The sequence below is a fragment of the Rattus norvegicus genome, assembly GCF_036323735.1.
Source record: "Rattus norvegicus strain BN/NHsdMcwi chromosome Y unlocalized genomic scaffold, GRCr8 chrY_unlocalized_9, whole genome shotgun sequence".
Classification (NCBI taxonomy): Eukaryota; Metazoa; Chordata; class Mammalia; order Rodentia; family Muridae; genus Rattus; species Rattus norvegicus.
This window is the reverse complement of record NW_026947412.1, coordinates 671,977-690,231: the sequence shown is the minus strand read 5'-3', so window position 1 is coordinate 690,231 and position 18,255 is coordinate 671,977. Positions and strand designations below refer to the sequence as shown.

Here is an 18,255-nt window from a genome sequence, read left to right as displayed (position 1 = left end):
GCTAGGATGTTGGGTGGAATTTTAACATGTTTTCTGGGAAACTAGGTCATGAATGTAGAATCACCAAATGACAATGTCAAATAGACTCCCTCCTGTTCTTATGAAACTATTGAAGTTGAGGTTTATCTTGACCTCAAGTGATTTTTCTCCCTGCCCATCCTCCTGAATCTTATGTTTTACCAGAAGAAAGAATCGGGGTAATTTATTTAAAACCCTCAAGTCCGTCCCTGTGAACTCAGGAATTCAGATATTAGAGTACTGATATCTAATGGGACTACAAGAAACATAATCTGTACTTCATTTGTCCTTTGCTTTACTGATGTCTGGTATATTGGATAAAATTATGATTTGGAGTTTATCATTTGAATTAGGTACACTATATTTAAAGTCTTAGATTTACTCTATAGCTCGACCCTCTTTGTTGCCAAAATCAGTGCAAAAAATGAATTGAAAATACAGTTTTGAGTACACAAATATATATATATATATATATATATATATATATATATATACAAAGGAATATATACAAAGTCTCCAATAAAAGAAGTACAATAAGAAAGTGTAATACAATATTCAGTCAAAATACTGTAGGGCAAATTCTGTCCTTTAGGAAACAGAGAAAACCTAGGAAATTGCACTGTATGTCACAGGAATTGAACTGGGAATAAAATTATTATCCAGAAGTATCTCCTCTACTCTGTGTGTCTAGATCATTTCTACCCCTGCCAAGACCCTGACTAACTTTGTCCATTCAGAACATGTAAACAGTAATGAAGCAAAGGGAAGTCTCTAGCTTTAGAGAGACAGAGTACATAAAGGATTCCCCTGTGTTACAGGGCACATACCTGGAAACGGCACTCTCGAAACTGCTCAATGTAAAGAAAGCTGTTTAGAGGTAGGCCATGGAAATTCTCAGTTACATCATCATTAGGCCCTCCATGAAAAAATATCTTGTATCTTGGAGATCCCTAGTTTCTCCTGTGATATCATGTTGTCATGTCTGCAATGCCTCTCGTATATTCCTTCAGTACCTATAGGTTTTACTAATTGGCCTCTATTTCAGAGGAAACATCAATTTGGGAGTAAGAATAAAGAGGATGAAAAGCTCAGAGATGGGGAGAATGAAGATGGACTTCTGCCTTGGTATAAAAAAAGGAAGAAATATGTCCACCCAGAGAAATCTCACTGAGTCCTTGGTAGGAGTTGAGTAGTTACCTTGAAGAGATAGAATTGATCTGAGCCTTCCACACATGGGATCAGGAGCTCGGAGCTCGGAGCCTGTCAGAAGCATCTGGACTTCCCTGCTTCAAGTGGTTCCTGTTAGAGAGTTTATATCATTAATATCTTTATCCCAAAAACCAGGCGTTGTGAAGGGCACTGTTCTTTTCCTTAGAGCTGATGGCTTTTATTTATTTATTTTTTTTTTGCTCAGAAGAAAAAGGTCCTAAGGAAGAAGTGAAAGACAAGTATTGTGTCTTCAGCTCAGAGTAAACTCCTCGATTATTTGGATACCTAAAGTGCAGTTTGACTCTGATACTGGTATTCGGGAGAGAGACATGTTTATAGTTCATCCTATCATTTTTCCACTAATATTACTCTGTCTCCCATTGCCTGGTTGTGACCCTTCAGATTTCTCAGTCAATATGTCTGATTAGATGGCAGTTTTCTTATGTTTAACATATTTAATTCTTTTTATTTTTAGCAATTTTTTTTGCTTTTTTATTTGATTTTTCCATATTTACATTTCAAATATTTTTGCCTTTCCCAGTTTCCTGTCCATACGATCCCTCCCCGTCCCCCCACACTTCTTATATAATTCCCCTTACTGCCCTTTGAAATTCCCTTGAATTGGTAATAAAACCTAGGTTAGACCCAGGGCATCTCTTTCTATTGGTGCCCAGCAAGGACATTCTCTGCTACATATGAAGTTGGGGCCATAGGTCTATCCATGTACTATATTTGAATATTCATATATTACAAGAAAACTCCGGTTCGTTGGCATTGTCTTTTTTATTGGACTGAAAGCTCCTTCAGCTCCTGTAATCCTTCCTCAAAAATCTACCAACAAGAGATGTGCTTTCAGTTCACTTTTTTGCTACTACAATTCACTTTTGTATTTGACATGTTCTAGCTGTGTCTCTCAGGAAAGACCTATATCCATATCTTCTGATCATGCAATTTTAAGTTTCATCAATCTTATTTAGTTTTGGTGGCTGATATATATATATATATATATATATATATATATATATATACATACATATATATATGTATATATATATCTGTATATCTATATCTACATCTGCATCTCCATCTCTCTCTCTCTCTCTCTCTCTCTATATATATATATATATATATATATATATACCCATATACATATATATGTATATATATATATATATATATATCTGTATATATATATATCTGTATATCTATATCTACATCTGCATCTCCATCTCTCTCTCTCTCTCTCTCTATATATATATATATATATATATATATATATATATATATATATATACATATGTAACCTACAGATATGAAATTAGATGGAATTTTAACATGGATTCTGGGGAATAATGTCAAGAAAGTAGAATCTAAAAAGGACAGTGCAAAGTAGACTCTCTCTTGTTCTTATGAACCTAATGAAACTGAGGACCTCAAGCCATTCCTCACTCTTCCAAACCTCGTGAATCTTATGTTTGGCCTGAAGAAAGAATCATAGTCAAGTATCCACAACACTCTAGTCTTGCCACGGGAACACAGTAAGGTAGATAATGCAGGACTGGTATCAAATTGGACTAGAGAACCGAATTCTACAGTCCATGTTTTTTTTTTTTTTTTTGCTTTACTGATGTCTGGTAATTTTGGGATAAATTTAGGATTTATGAGTTTATCATTTCAAGTAGGTATACAATATGTACAATGTTATACTCATTCTAGAGCTGGGCCACATTTGTTTCCAAAATCATTGCAGAAAAAGGAATTGGAATACCGAATTTTTGAGTACACATTCAGAAATATTTATTAAGTCCCATATCGAGGAATGTACAGTAAGAAAGTGAAACACAATATTAATTCAATTGAAGGTCCGTAGTGAAAATACTGGCCTTTGGGAAGCAGAGAAGAGAAACAAAATTGAACTGTATTTCACGAAATGTACCTGGGAATAACATTAATATCCAAAAGAATCCCATCCATTCTATGTTAAAAGACCTTTTCTACCCATTCCAAGCCCTTGACTAACTTTTTCTGTTCAGAGCATGTAATCTCATATAAAGCAAAGCGAAATCTATAGTTTTACAGAGATGGAGGATATAAAGGTTTCCACTGTGTCACAGGAGACATACCAGGAAAGGACACCCTCAAATATGGTCAATGTAAGGAAAGCTGTTCAGCAGGTAGGCCATGGCAGTTCTCAGTGATATCATCATTAGGCCTTGCCTGAAAAATCTCTTGTAACCTGGAGAGATTTTTCTTCTGTGATGTCACAATTGTTGTCATGACTTCATCTGCATCTCAGGTATTCCTTCAGTACCTCTAGGGTTCAGTAATAGGCATCTAATTCAGAATAAACATCCATTTTGGAGTAAGAACAAAGAGGATGAAAAGATCAGAAATGGGTAGAAGGAAACTGCCATTCTGTCTTTGTCTAAAAAAGGGAAGTAATATGTGTGCTTGGGAAAACTCAGTGACTCCTTGGTAGGGGTTGACTGGTATTGCTGAACAGATAGCCTTGATCTGAGCCATCCACATATGCAAATCAGGAGCTGGGACCCTCTCAGAAGCATCTGGACTTCTCTTTTCTTATGGTTCCTGTAAATCAGAGTTTTTATATAATCAATTTCTTCATTCCAAAAGCTAGTTGTTGGGAAGGGCACAGTTGTTCTCCTCAGAGCTCATGGCTTTTACTCTTTTTGCCCTGAAGAAAAAGGTCCAAAGAAACAAAGAAAAGACAAGTATTGTGTCCTCAACTCAGTGTAAATGCCTCCAAGCTTTGTATACCTGTAGTGCAATTTGTGTCTGACACTGATATCTGGAAGGGATCTAGTTGAGACTTCATCATCTCAGTCTTTCCATTAGTATTACACTGAATACCATTTCCAGACAGTGACTGTTTGGATTTCTCTGTCAATAGGTTTGATTATCTGGCAGGTTTCTTTTCTTTCTTTCATTTTTTTTATTTTTAATACAATTTTATTGCTTTTTTATTTGGATATTTCTACATTTGCATTTCAAATGTTATTTCCTTTTTCAGTTTCTTTTCCATAATTGCCCTATCTAAATCCGCTAACCTTCTTATATAACCCACCTTACTGCCCCCTGACTTTCCCTTGAACTTGGAGTCAAACCCAGGCAGTACCAAGGACTTCTCCTTCCATTGGACTTCTCCTTCCATTGGTGACCAACAACGCTATCCTTTGCCACAGATGCCATTGGAGCCATAGTTCTATCCATGTATAGTCTTTGAATATTGGTTTAGTACCAGAAATCTCTGGTTCATTATCATTGTTGTTCTTATAGGGTTGAAAGCACCTTTAGCTCTTTTAATCCTTTCTCAAACTCTACCAAAAAGATGTCCGTTTTCAGTTCACTGGCAGCATAGACTCCTTAGCTTCATCAGTCTTATCTACATTTGGTTGCTGAGTGTGTGTGTGTGTCTGTGTGTGTGTGTGTGTCTGTGTGTGTGTATGTGTGTGTGTGTGTGTGTGTGTGTGTGTGTGTAGAGCTGAACAATGGATTCTCAACTGAGGAATATCCACATTCTTAGCCACTAGGTAAATGGAAATAAAAAAAAATCCTGAGGTTCCACAGCACACCAATCAGAATGGCTAAGATATATTTGGTGCCTCATACAGCTAGGGTGTTTCGTTGATTTTTAACAAGGATTCTGTGAAACTAGGTCAAGAATTTAGAATCCACAAATGACTAAGCCAAAGAGACTCCATCCTATTCTTATGAACCTATTGAAGTAAAAGATTCACTGGACCTCAAGCCCCTCATCCCTCAGCCCATGACATGAACCTTATTTTTGGACTGCAGAAAGAATCATGGTAAAGCATCCAAAACCCTCAAGTCTGGCCCTTGAAACACAGGAAGATAGATATTAGAGAACTGCTATCTAATGCGACTACAGAAATGCATCATATAGTCTATGCTGTCGTTTCTTTTACTAATATCTGGTAATTTTTGGATAAAATAAGGATTTGGGAGTTTATCATTTAAGTAAATACAAGATATTCAGAACTATAGAGCTGGGCCCCTTTGTTTCAAAATCATAACAAAAAAATGGAATAGGATAATAGAACATTTGAGTACACATTCAGCAATATATATATTCCACTATCAAGGAATGTACAAAAAATTTTAATAAAATATTCACTAAACTAAAGGTCTGTAGGGAAAATACTGGCCTTTAGAAAAGAGAGATATCTGAGGAAATTGTACTATAAGCCAGAGGAATGGAACTAGGGATAAAATTATTATCCAGTAGAATCTCCTGCACTCCATATTCTTAGATCTTTGGGACACATGCCAAGGCCCTGACTAACTTTCTCCATCAGAGCATGTAACCACGAGTGATGCAGAGAGAATTCTGTAGCTTTAGAGAGATGGAGTACGTAAAGGTTTCCACTGTGCCAAAGGAGACAGACCTAGAAAGGACACCCTTGAATCTGGTCAATGTAAGGAAAGCTGTTCAGTAGGTAGGCCCTGCCAGTTATCAGTGACATAATAAATAGGCACCACCTGAAAAATCTGTTGTAACTGGAGAGCCCTAGCTTCTTCTGTGATGTAACAAGTATTGTCCTGACAGGAACTGCCTCTCAGATATTCCTTCAGTACCTCTCCAGTTTACTAATAGGCCACTTATTCAGAGTAAACAGCCATTTGGGAGGGAGTACAAACAGGATGAAGAGATCAGAGAAGAGAGGAAGGAAGCTTGCCTTCTGTCTTAGTATTAAAAAAATGAAGAAATAAGTGGTACTGGGAAAGTTCAGAGAGCCCTTGGTAGGGGTTGAGTGGTATCACTGAAGAGATAGACTTGATCTGAGCCTTACTCATATGGGAATCAAGATCTGGAAGCTTCACTGAAGCATCTGGACTTCCCTGATCTAATGATTCCTGGATGTCAGAGGATTTATATCATTCATTTCTTTATTGCAAAGTCAAGAGTTTGAGATGGCACAGTTGTTTCTCTGAGAGCTATGGCCTTTATTATTTTTGTCCTAAGAAAAAGGTCCTAAAGAAGAAGGATGGACAAGTATTATGTCCACAGCTCAGAGGAAACTCCTCCAAGATTTGGATACCTATAGTGCAGTTTGTGTCTGACATTGATATCTGGGAGAGAGAAGTTCTTCTAATTGAGACTTCCATCATCTTTGTCTTTCCACTAGTATTACTCTGAATACCACTATAGATTTCTGAGTGAATAACTGTGATTAGTTGGCAGTTTTCTTTATTTTTATATCTTTCTTATTTTTTATAAAATTTTAGTGTTTTTAAAGTGGATGAGTCTATATTTACATTTAAAATATTATTTCCTTTCTTAGTTTCCTGCCCATAAGATCACTACCTGTTCACAATCCTTTCTTATCTAACCATACTTCTACCCCTTGACATTTCCTTGAACTGGGTGACAAACCACCATAAGACCAAGGACTTCTCCTTCCATTGGTGCCAGCAACGCCATCCTCTGCCAAATATACATTTGGAGCCATAGGTCTGTCCGTGTTCATTCTTTGAATATTGGTCTATTACCAGAAAGCTCTGTTTCATTGACATTGTTTTCTTTTGGGGTTAACAGCACCTTCAACTCTTGTAATCCTTTCTCAAAACCTACCAACAAGAGGTCTGTTTTCAGTTCACTGGTTTGCCACTAACATTCACTCCTGTATTTGATATGCTCCAGCTCTCTCTCAGGCAAGACCTATATCCAGTTCCTGGTAGAATGCACTTAGCTTCCTAAATCTTATCTAGTTTTGGTGGCTGATTTTATATATATATATATATATATATATATATATATATATATATATATATATGTATATATATATGTATATATATATATATATACATATATATTACTTTTGGTGGCTCCTACTGTATGAAGTTAGGGGGAATTTTATCATGGATTCAGTGCAACTGGGTCAAGAATGTAGAATCCACAAATAGAATTGGCAAATAGATTCCCTCCTGTTCTTATGAAACTATTGAAGTTGAGGTTTCCCTGGTCCTGAAGCCATTCTTATCACTTCCCATACTTCTCTATCTTATGTTTGGCCTCAAGAAAGAATCATGGTAAAACATCCAAAAACCTCAAATCTAACCCTGAGACACTGGAAAAGAGATATTGAGGAACCGAGATCAAAAGGGACCTGAGAACCAAATTCTATACTCCATGTGGTCCTATGGTTTATTGATATCTGGAAATTTTTGGATGAAATAGGAATTTGGAGATTGCCATTTGAAGTAGGTACACCCTATTTACACTGTTATAATCACTCTATAGCTGGGCGCCTTTGTTGCTAAAATCATTGCAGAAAATGGAAGTGGAAAAGCAAATTTTTGAGTACAAATTCAGGAATATATATAAAGTCACCTATCAAGGAATATTCAATAAAAATTGAAATACACATGCATTCAATTAAAGATCCGTAGGGAAAATACTGGCCTTTGGGAACAGAGGAAATGAAGAAAATTGAACTGTGTGTCACAGGAATGAACCTGGGAAAGAAAATATTATCTAGAAGAATCTTCTAAACTCAAATTCCTAAATCTTATCGACTCATGCCAAGACCCTGAATAACTTTGTCCATTCAGAGCATGTAACCACTAATGAAGCAAAGAGAAGTCACTAGCTTTAGAGAGACGGAGTACGTAAACATTTCCACTGTGTAATAAGAGATATATGTGGAAAGGGCACCCTCAAATCTGGTCAATTTAAGGAAAGCTCTTTAGCAGATAGGCCATGGCAGGTCTTAGAGACATCATAGTTAGTTCATTCATGCAAAATCTCTTGTATCCTGGAGAGCATTAGCTTCTTCTGTGATATCACATGAGTTGTCGTGACTGCAACTGTCTCTCAGATATTCCTTCAGTAACTCTAGGTTTTACTAATTGGCCTCTAAATTCAGAGCAAATTGGGGAGTGATAACAAAGAGGATGAAGAGATCAGAAATAGGGAGAAAGAAGCTGGTCCTCTGTCTTGGTACAAAATACAAGGAACAAATATATGGTCCTACGGAAAGCTCAGTGAGACATATATAGGGGTTGAGTGCTATGGGTGAAGAGATAGCCTTGATCTGAGCCTCCCACATGAGGGAATCAGGAGCTGGGAGACCCTCAGAAGAATCTGGACTTCCCTGTTCTTATGGTTCCTGGAGAGTTTATATCCTTCATTTCTAACTTCCAAAAGCCAAGTGTTGTGAAGGGCACAGTTGTTTTCCTAAGAGCTCATGGCCTTTACTCAATTTGTCAAGAAGAGAAGGTCATAAGGAAGAAGTGAAAAACAAGTATTGTGTCCCTAGGTCTGAGTAAACTCCTCCATGCTTTGGATATCTATAGTGCAGTTTCTGTCTGACACTGATATTTGGAAGAAAGAAGTGCTACTAGTTGAGATTTCATCATCCCAGACTTTCCACGAGTATTACTCTGACTACTTCACTATTTAATTACTTCACTATTTTACTTTACTATTACACTTCGGATTTCTGAGTTAATACGTGTGATTACTTGGCAGGTTTCTTTTCCTTTATATCATTCATTTTTTTTTTATTTTTTAGAGAAATTTATTGATTTTTTTAATTGGAATTCTCTATATTTACATTTAAAATATTCTTTCCTATCCCAGTTTTCTGCCCATAAAATCCCTAACCATTCCATTTCTTTCTTCCCTAACCAGCCTTTCTGCTGCATGACATTCCCTTAAACTGGGAGACAAGCTAGGGAAGACAAGTGCTTCCTTTCCAATGTTGCTCAAAATCTCATCTTCTGCCACATATGCATTTGGAGCCATAGGTTCAATGTACGTTCTTTGTATATTGGTCTAGTATGAGAAAGTGGTGGTTCATTGGCATTGTTGTTCCTATGGGGTTGAAAGCACCTTCAGCTCTTCTAATATTTTTTTTCAAAAATTACTAACAAGTGGTCCGTTTTAAGTTCACTAGTTTGCTACTAGCATCCACTTCTGTACTTGACTTGCTGTATCTCTGTCTCTCAGGAAATATCTATATCCAGTTCATGGAAGAACGCACTTCTTACCTTCATCAATCTTATCTAGTTTTGTTGGCTGATGTAAACATATATACTTTTGGTGGATCCTACACCTATGTAGTTAAGAGGAATGTTAACATGGATTCTGCACAACTATTTCAAGAATGGAGAATTCACAAATGACAATTTTTAAAAGAATCCCTCCTGTTTTTATAATCTATTGAAGTAGACCTTTAACAGGTCCTCAAACCATTCTTCTCCCTGCACATCATCCGGTATCTTACTTTTGGCCTTCACAACACAGGAAGCTAGAGAGTGTAGTACTGATATCAAATGGGACAAGAAACTTAATAGTCCATGTTGTCCTTTGCTTTCCTGATGTCTGGTAATTTTTCAAGAAAATAAAAATTTGGGAGTTTACCATTTGAAGTAGGTACACAGTATTTACACTTTTATATTCACCCTTTAGTTGGGCCCCCTTTGTGACCAAAATCATTGCAGAAAATGGAATTGGAAAACAGAATTTTTGAGTACACATTGAGGAATATTTACAAAGTCCCCTATCAACGAATTTTCAATAAGAAATTGAAATACAACATTCATTCAATTAAACGTCTGTAGGGAAAATACTGGCCTTTGGGAAACAGAGAATACCTAGAATATTGAAGTGAGTCACAGGAATGAACCTGGGAATATAAGTACTATCTAGAAGAATCTCCGACACTCCATGTTCCTAAATCTTTTCTACCCATGCCAAGACCCTGACTAACTTTCTCCACACAGAACATGTAACCTCTATTGAAGTAGACAGAAATCTCTAGCTTTAGAGAGATGGTGTACGTAAAGGTTTCCTCCGCATCAATGGAGATGGACCTGGAAAGGGCACCCTCGATCCTGTCAATGTAAGGAAAGCTGTTCAGGATGTAGGCTATGGCAGTTCTCAGTGACATCACCATTAGGCCTTCCCTTAAAACACTCTTGAAACCTGGAGAGTCATACCTTCTTCTCTGATTTCACAACTGTTCTCATAACTGCAACTGCTTCTCAGATATCCTTCAGTAACTCTAGGGTTTAATAATTGGCCCCTAATTCAGAGAAAATTGGAGAGTGATAACAAAGTGGATGATGAGATTGGAAATAGGGGAAAGGAAACTGGCCTTCTGTCTTGGTATAAAAACAAGGTCGTTTGGAAAGCTCAGTGAGTTCTGGGTTGTGGTTGAGTGGTATCGCTGAAGAGATAGCCTTGATCTGAGCCTTCCACATAAGGAAATCAAGAGCTGGGAGACTCTCAGAAACATCTTGACTTCCCTGTTTTTATGGTTCGTGGATGACAGAGGGATTATATCATTCATTTTTTTATTCCAAAACCAAGTTTTATGAAGTGCACAGTAGATTTCCTGAGAGCTCATGACCTTTACTATTTTTGTCAAGAAGAAAAGGACCTACGGAAGAAGAAAAAACAAGTATTGTGTCCCTAACTCAAGTTAAACTCCTCAATGCTTTGGAAACTTATAGTGCACCTTGTATCTGACACTGATATATGGGAGAGAGAACTGCTTCTAGTTGAGACCTCATCATCTCAGTCTTTATACTAGTATTAACCTGACTTCCACTTCTGAGTCAATATGTTAGAATATTTGGCAGCTTTCTTCTCTTTTATATCATTCATGTTTTTTTTTATTTTTTAGCAATTTTTTTCTATTTTACTAGATGTTTTATATATACATTTAAAATATTATTTCCTTTCCCAGTTTCCTAACCATAAGTTCCCTACCAGTTCCATTTCCTTCTTTTCTAACCATCCTTTCTGCTGCATGACATTCCCTTGAACTGGGAGACAAACTAGGGAAGACAAGGGCTTCTCTTTCCAATGTTGCCCAAAAAGGCTATCCTCAGCAACATATGCATTTGGAGCCATAGGTCAGTCCATGTACTTTCGTTTTATATTGGTCTAGTATAAAAAGTCTCTGGTTCATTGGCAACGTTGTTCTTATGGGTTTGTTAGCACCTACAGCTCTTCTAATTCTTTTTTTCAAAATTTACCAACAAGAGGTCCATTTTAAGTTCACTGGTTTGTTACCAGGACTCACTTCTGTATTAGACATGCTATATCTGTGTCTCTCAGTAAATATTTATATCTGGTTCCTGGCAGAATGCACCTCTTACCTTCATCAATTTTATCTAGTTTTTTTGACAGATGTATACATATATACATTTGGTGTCTCCTACACCTAAGTGGTTAAGTGGAATGTTATCATGGATTCTGCCTAAATATGTCAATAATGTAGAATTCACAAATGACTATTTCAAATAGACTCTCCTGTTTTTATGAACCTATTGAAGTAGATGTTTAACTGGTCCTTAAGACCTTTTTTGCCCTACCGATCATCGGGTATTTTATGTTTGGCCTTAAGAATAATCATGGTAAATTATCCTATACTCAAGTCTGGGCATGCAAACACTGGATGTTAGATAGAGTGTATTGTTATCAAATGGGACTAGTGAACTTAATTCAATAGTCCGTGTTGTTTTTTGCTTTCCTGATGTCTCATAATTTTTTGTTAAATAAGGATTTGGGAGTTTATCATTTGAAGTAGGATTACAGTATTTACACTGTTATACTCACTCTGCAGCTGGGCACGGTTTGTGACCAAAATCATTGCAGAAAATGGAATTGGAAAACCGAATTATTGAGTACACATTGAGGAATATTTACAAAATCTGCTATCAAGGAATTTACAATAAGAAATTGAAATACAGTATTCATTCAATTAAATGTGTGTAGTGAAAATACTGGTCTTTGGGAAACATAGAAAACCTAAAAAATTGAACTGTATGTCACAGGAATGACCTGTCAATAAAAATATTATCTAGAAGTATCCCCTACACTCCATGCTCATAAATATTTTCCACCCATGCCAATACCCTGACTAACTTTCTCCATTCAGAGCATGTAACCACTAGTCAAGCAGAGAGAAGTCTCGAGCTTCAGGGAGATGGAGTACCTAAAGGATACCACTGTGTTACAGGAGATGGACCTGGAAAGGGCACCCTCGAATTTGGTCAGTGTAAGGAAAATTGTTTAGCAGGTAGGCCATGGCATTTCTCACTAACATCACCATTAGGCCCTCCCTGAAAACTCTCTTGTAACCTGGAGAGCCATAACTTCTTCTGTGATGTCACAACTGTTGTCCTGACTGCAACTGCCTCTCAGAAATACTTCAGTATTTCTAGGGTTTACTAATTGGTCTCTAATTTAGAGCAAATAGGGGAGTGAAAACAAAGAGGATGAAGAGATTGGAAATGGAGAGAAGGAAGCTGGTCTTCTGTCTTGGTATAAAAAACAAGGAAGAAATATGTGGTTTTTAGGAAAGCTCAGTGAGTCTTTGGTAGGTGTTGAGTGATATCACTGAAGAGATAGCCTTATCTGAGCCTTTCAGATATGGGAATCAGAAGCTGGGAGCCTGTCAGATACATCTGTGCTTCCCTGTTCTTATGGTTTCTGGAAATCAGTAGGATTATATCATTCATTTCTCTATTCCAAAAGGCAAGTGTTGTGAAGGGCATATTTGTTTTCCTGAGAGGTTATGACCTTTACTCTTTTTGTCAGAAGAAAAGGTCCTAAGGAAGTAGTGAAAAACAAGTATTGAGTACTGAGCTCCGAGTAAACTCCTCCATGTTTTGCATATCTATACTGCAGTTTGTGTCTGACACTGATATCTCGGAGAGAGAAGTACTTGTAGTTGAGACTTCATCATCTCAGTCTCTCCAATAATATTACTCTGAATACCACTTCAGATTTCTGAGTCAATATGTGCGATTACTTGGCAACTTTCTTCTCTTTTATATGTTTCTCATTTTAGCAAATTTTATTGCTTTTAATAACTGGATGTTTCTATATTTACATTTAAAATATAATTTTCTTTCCAAGTTTCTTGCCCTTCAGATCCCACTTGTTCTCTTTTCCTACTTCTCTAACCAGTCTTTCTGTTTGTTGACATTCCCTTGAACTGGGAGACAAACTAGGGAGGACCAAGGGCTTCATGTCCATTGTTGCCCAAAAAGGCCGTCCTCAGCAACGTATGCATTTGGAACCATAGGTCAGTCCATGTACTTTCTTTGTATATTGGTCTTGTAAGCAAAAGCCCTGGTTCACTGGCTTAGTTGTTCTTATGGGGTTGAAAGCACCCTCAGATCTTCTAATCCTTTTTCTAAATTTACCAAAAAGAGGTACGTTTTCAGTTCAATGGTTTGCTACCAGCATTCACTTCTGTATTCGACATGCTGTATCTGTGTCTCTCACTAAATATCTATATCCAATTACTGGCAGGATGTATTTCTTACCTTCATCAATTTTATCGAGTTTTGTTGGCTGATGTATACATATATACATTTGGTGGCTCCTACACCTAAATGGTTCAATGGAAAGTTAACATGGATTCTGCCCAACTATGTCAAGAATGTAGGATTCACAAATGACAATGCAAATAGACTCCTTCCTGTTTTTATGAACCTATTGAAGATGTTTCATTGGTCCTCAAGACATTCTTCTCCTCGCCCATCATCTGGTAGATTACATTTGTCCTTAAGAAAGAATTATGGTAAAAAGTCCTGAACAATCAAGTCTGGCCATGGGAACACTGGAAGGTACAAAGGGTTGTACTGATATCAAATGGGACTAGAGGACTGAATTCAAACTTCATATTGTCCTTTGCTTTCCTGATGACTGGTAATTTTTTGATAAAATAAGGATTTGGGAATTCATCATTTGAGGTAGGTACACAGTATTCACACTCTTATACTCACTCTATAGCTGGGCCCCCTCTCTGACCAAAATCATTTCAGAAAATGTAATTGGCAAATGGAATTTTTGATTCCACATTGAGGAACATTTACAAAATCCCCTATCAAGGAATTACAGTAAGAAATTGAAATACAATATTCATTCAATTAAAGGTTTTAGAGAAAATATGGCCTTTGGGAAAGAGAGAAAACCCAGAAAATTGAACTGTATGTCACAGGAATTACCTGTCAATAAAACTAATATCTGTAAGAATCTCCTACACTCCATGTTCCTAAACCGTTTTTACCCATGCTATGCCCCTTAATAACTTTCTGCATTATGAGCATGTAACCACTGGTGAAGCATAGAGAAGTCTCTATTTTAGAGTGATGTAGTACATACAGGTGTCCTGTGCCACATGAGACATACCTGGTAAGGGCACTCTCGAATCTGGTCAATGTAAGGAAAAGTGTTCAGCAAGTAGACCACGGTAGTTCTCAGTGACATCATCATTAGGACCTCCATGAAAACTCTCTTATAACCTGGTGAGCCCTACCTCCTTCTGTTGTCATGACTGCAACTGCCTCTCAGATTTTCCTTCAATAACTCTAGTGTTTACTAATTGGCCTCTAATTCAGAGACAATTTGGGAGTTAGAACAAAGAGGATGAAGAGATATGATATGGGGAGAAGGAAGCTGGACTTATCTCTTGGTATAAAAAACAAGGAAGAAATATGAGGTGCTTGAGAAAGCTTAGTGTGTCCTTGTTAGGGGTTGAGTGGGATCACTGAAGAGATAGCCTTTTTCTGTGCCTTCCACATAAGGGAAACAGGACTGGGAGACTCTCAGATGCATCTGCACTTCCCTGATCTTTTGCTTCCTGGTAGTCAGAGACTTTATATCATTCATTTCTATATTCCAAAAGTCATGTGTTGTAAAGGACACAGTTGTATTCCTGACAAATCATGGACTTTATACATTTTGTCAAAAAGAGAAAGTTACTAAGGAAGATGGGATGGACAAGTATTGTGTCCTCAGCTCAGAGTAAACTCTACAGTGCTTTGGATACCTATTGTCCAGTTTCTCTCTGTCTGAGACTTCTATCTTGGAGAGAGAAGTGCTCTATTTTAGACTTCATCATCTCAGTCTTTCCACTAGTATTACTCTGTCTATCATTTTAGATTTCCAAGTCAATACTTATGATTAGTTGGCAGGTTTTTTTTTTCTTTTATATCTCTCAATTTTTAGCAAATTTTATTGGTTTTTTTAACTGGATGTTCCTTTATTTACATTTAAATTGTTATGTCCTTTCCCATTTTCTGGCCCATAACATCCCTATCTGGTCCCCCTGCCCGTCTTCTATAACCCTTCTTACTACCCCTTAACATTCCCTGGAACTTGGAGTTAAACCTAGGGAGGACCAAGGACTTCTCCTTCCATTAGTACTCACCAAGTCCATCCTCTTCCACATATGCAGTTGGAGCCATAACTCTGTCCATGTACATTCTTGAACATAGGTCTAGTATCAGAAAGCTCTGGTTCATTAGCATTGTCGTTCTTATGGTGTTAAAGCCCCTTCAGCTCTTGTAATCTTTCCTGAAAATCTACAAACAAGAAGTCCATTTTCAGTTCACTGGTTTGCCACTAGCATTCACTTCTGTATTTGGCATAATCCAGTTGTGTCTCTCAGGAAATATCTATATCTGATTCCTGGAAGAATGCACTTACCTTCATCAATCTTGTCTAGTTTTGGTGGCTGATGTATATGTATGTACTTTTGGTGGCTCCTACAGCTCTGAGTTTAGCTGGAATTTTGACATGGGTTCTGCATATCTAGGTCAAGACTGTAGAATCCACAAATGGCAACACCAAATAGACTCCATCCTGTTTTTTGAAACTTCTGAAATTGAGGCGTCACTGGTCCTCAAGTCATTCCTCTAGATGCCCAGCCTCCTATATCTTATGTTTGGCCTTAATAACTAATCATGGTAAAATACTCAAAACCCTCAAGTATGGGAATGAAACTCAGGAAGGTAGATATTGCAGAACTGATATCAAATGGGACTAGAGAACCGAATTCAATAGTCCATGTTGTGCTTTGCTTTTCTGATATCTGGTAATTTTTTGTTAAAATAAGGATTTGGGAATTTATAATTTGAATTAGGTATACAGTATTTACAGTGTTATGCTTACTCTATAGTTGGGCCTCCTTTGTTGCCAAAACCTTTGCAGAAAATGGAATTGGAAAACAGAATTTTTGAGTACACATTGAGGAATATTTTCAAAGTCCCCTATCAACGAATTTTCAATAAGAAATTGAAATACAATATTAATTCAATTAAACGTCTGTAGGGAAAATACTGGCCTTTGGGAAACAGAATACTTAGAATGTTGAACTGAGTCACAGGTATGAACCTGGGGATATAAGTATTATCTAGAAGATCTCCTATATTCCATGTTCCTAAATGTTTTCTACCCATGCCAAGACCCTGACTAACTTTCTCCATTCAGAGCTTTTAACTACTAGTGAAGCAGAGAGAAGTCTCTAGGTTTAGAGAGATGGAGTATGTAAAGGTTTCAACTGTGCAATAGGAGACTCTCCTGGAAAGGACACCCTCGAATCTGGTCAATGAAAGGAACGCTGCTCAGCAGCTAAGGACATGGCAGTTCTCAGTGACATCATCATTAGGCCTCCCTGAAAAATCTTTTGTATCCTGGAGATCCCTAGCTTCTTCTGTGATGTAACAAGTATTGTCCTGACAGGATCTGCCTCTCCGATATTTCTTCAGTACCTCTCTGGTTTACTAATTGGCCACTAATTCAGAGTAAACAGCCATGTGGGAGTGAGAACAAACAGGATGAAGAGATCAGAAATGGGCAGAAGTAAGCTGGCCTTCTGTCTTAGTATTAAAAAAAAGAAAAAAATAAGTGGTATTTGGAAAAGCTCAGAGAGCCCTTGGTAGGGGTTGAGTGGTATTGATGAAGAAATAGACTTGATCTGAGCCTTCCACATATGGGAATCAAGAGCTGGAGCATCTGGACTTCCCTGTTCTTCTGGTTCCTGGATGTCAGAGGGTTTATATCATTTATTTCTTTATTCCAATACCAAGTGTTATGAACGGCACAGTTGATTTCCTGAGAGCTCATGACCTTTACTCTTTTTGTCAAGAAGAAAAGGTCCTAAGGAAGAAGGGAAAAACAAGTATTGTGTCCCTAACTCAAGTTAAACTCCTCAAGGCTTTGAATCCCTATAGTGCAGTTTGTGTCTGACACTGATATCTAGGAGAGAGAAGTGCTTCTAGTTGAGACTTCATCATCTCAGTCTTTATACTAATATTAACCTGACTACCACTTCAGATTTCTGAGTCAATATGTTAGATTACTTGGCAGCTTTCTTCTCTTTTATATCATTTTTTTTTATTTTTTAGCAATTTGTTTTCTTTTCAAACTACATGTTTCTATATATACATTGAAAATATGATTTCCTTTCCCAGTTTCCTGCCCATAAGATCCCTACCAGTTTCATTTCCTTCTTCTCTAACCAGCCTTTCTGCTGCATGACATTCCCTTGAACTGAGAGACAAACTGTGGAGGACAAGGCCTCTCTTTCCAATGTTGCCTAAAAAAGGCCATCCTCTGCCACATATGCATTTGGAGCCATAGGTCTGTCCTTGTACTATTTTGTATGTTGGTATAGTATGAGAAAGTTCTGGTTCATTGGCATTGTTGTTTGTATGGGTTTGAAAACACCCTCAGCTCCTCTATCCTTTTTCAAAATTTACGAACAATAGGTCCGTTTTCAGTTCAATGGTTTACTACTAGCATTCACTTCTGTATTTGACATGCTGTATCTGAGTATCTCAGGTAATATTGATATCCGGTTCCTGGCAAAATGCATTTCTTACCTTCATCAATCTTATATAGTTTTGTTGGCTGATGTATACATATATACTTTTGGTGGCTCCTACACTTATGTGGTGAAGTGGAATGATAACATGGATTTTACCCAACTATGTCAAGAATGTAGAACTCACAAATGACCATTTCAAAAATACTCCTTCCTATTTTTATAAACCTAATGAAGTAGATGTTTAACTGGTCCTCAAGCCATTCTTCTCCTTTCCCATCATCCAGTATCTTATGTTTGGCCTTAAGATAGAATCACGTTAAAACATCCTAAAACCTCAAGTCTGGCCATTGGAATATTGGAAGCTCAATAGTGTAGTTCTGATATCAAATTGTACAAGAAACCGAAATCA

At 37.3% G+C, this 18,255-nt stretch overlaps 1 long non-coding RNA gene across 2 annotated transcripts in view; it reads right to left on the bottom strand.

Annotated features, from left to right (window-relative positions):
- LOC134484806 (uncharacterized) overlaps positions 1 to 6,505 on the bottom strand; it is a 35,530-nt gene extending 29,025 nt beyond the window's left edge. The window contains exons 1-2 of one of the 2 annotated variants that reach the window (XR_010062616.1): positions 3,351 to 6,505; positions 1,216 to 1,317 (exon numbers count right to left, since the gene is read on the bottom strand). This is a non-coding gene — a long non-coding RNA (uncharacterized LOC134484806). The remainder of the gene's footprint in view (positions 1 to 1,215; positions 1,318 to 3,350) is intronic. The other variant, XR_010062615.1, reaches the window with a different exon arrangement.
- Between the last annotated feature and the right edge of the window lie 11,750 nt (positions 6,506 to 18,255).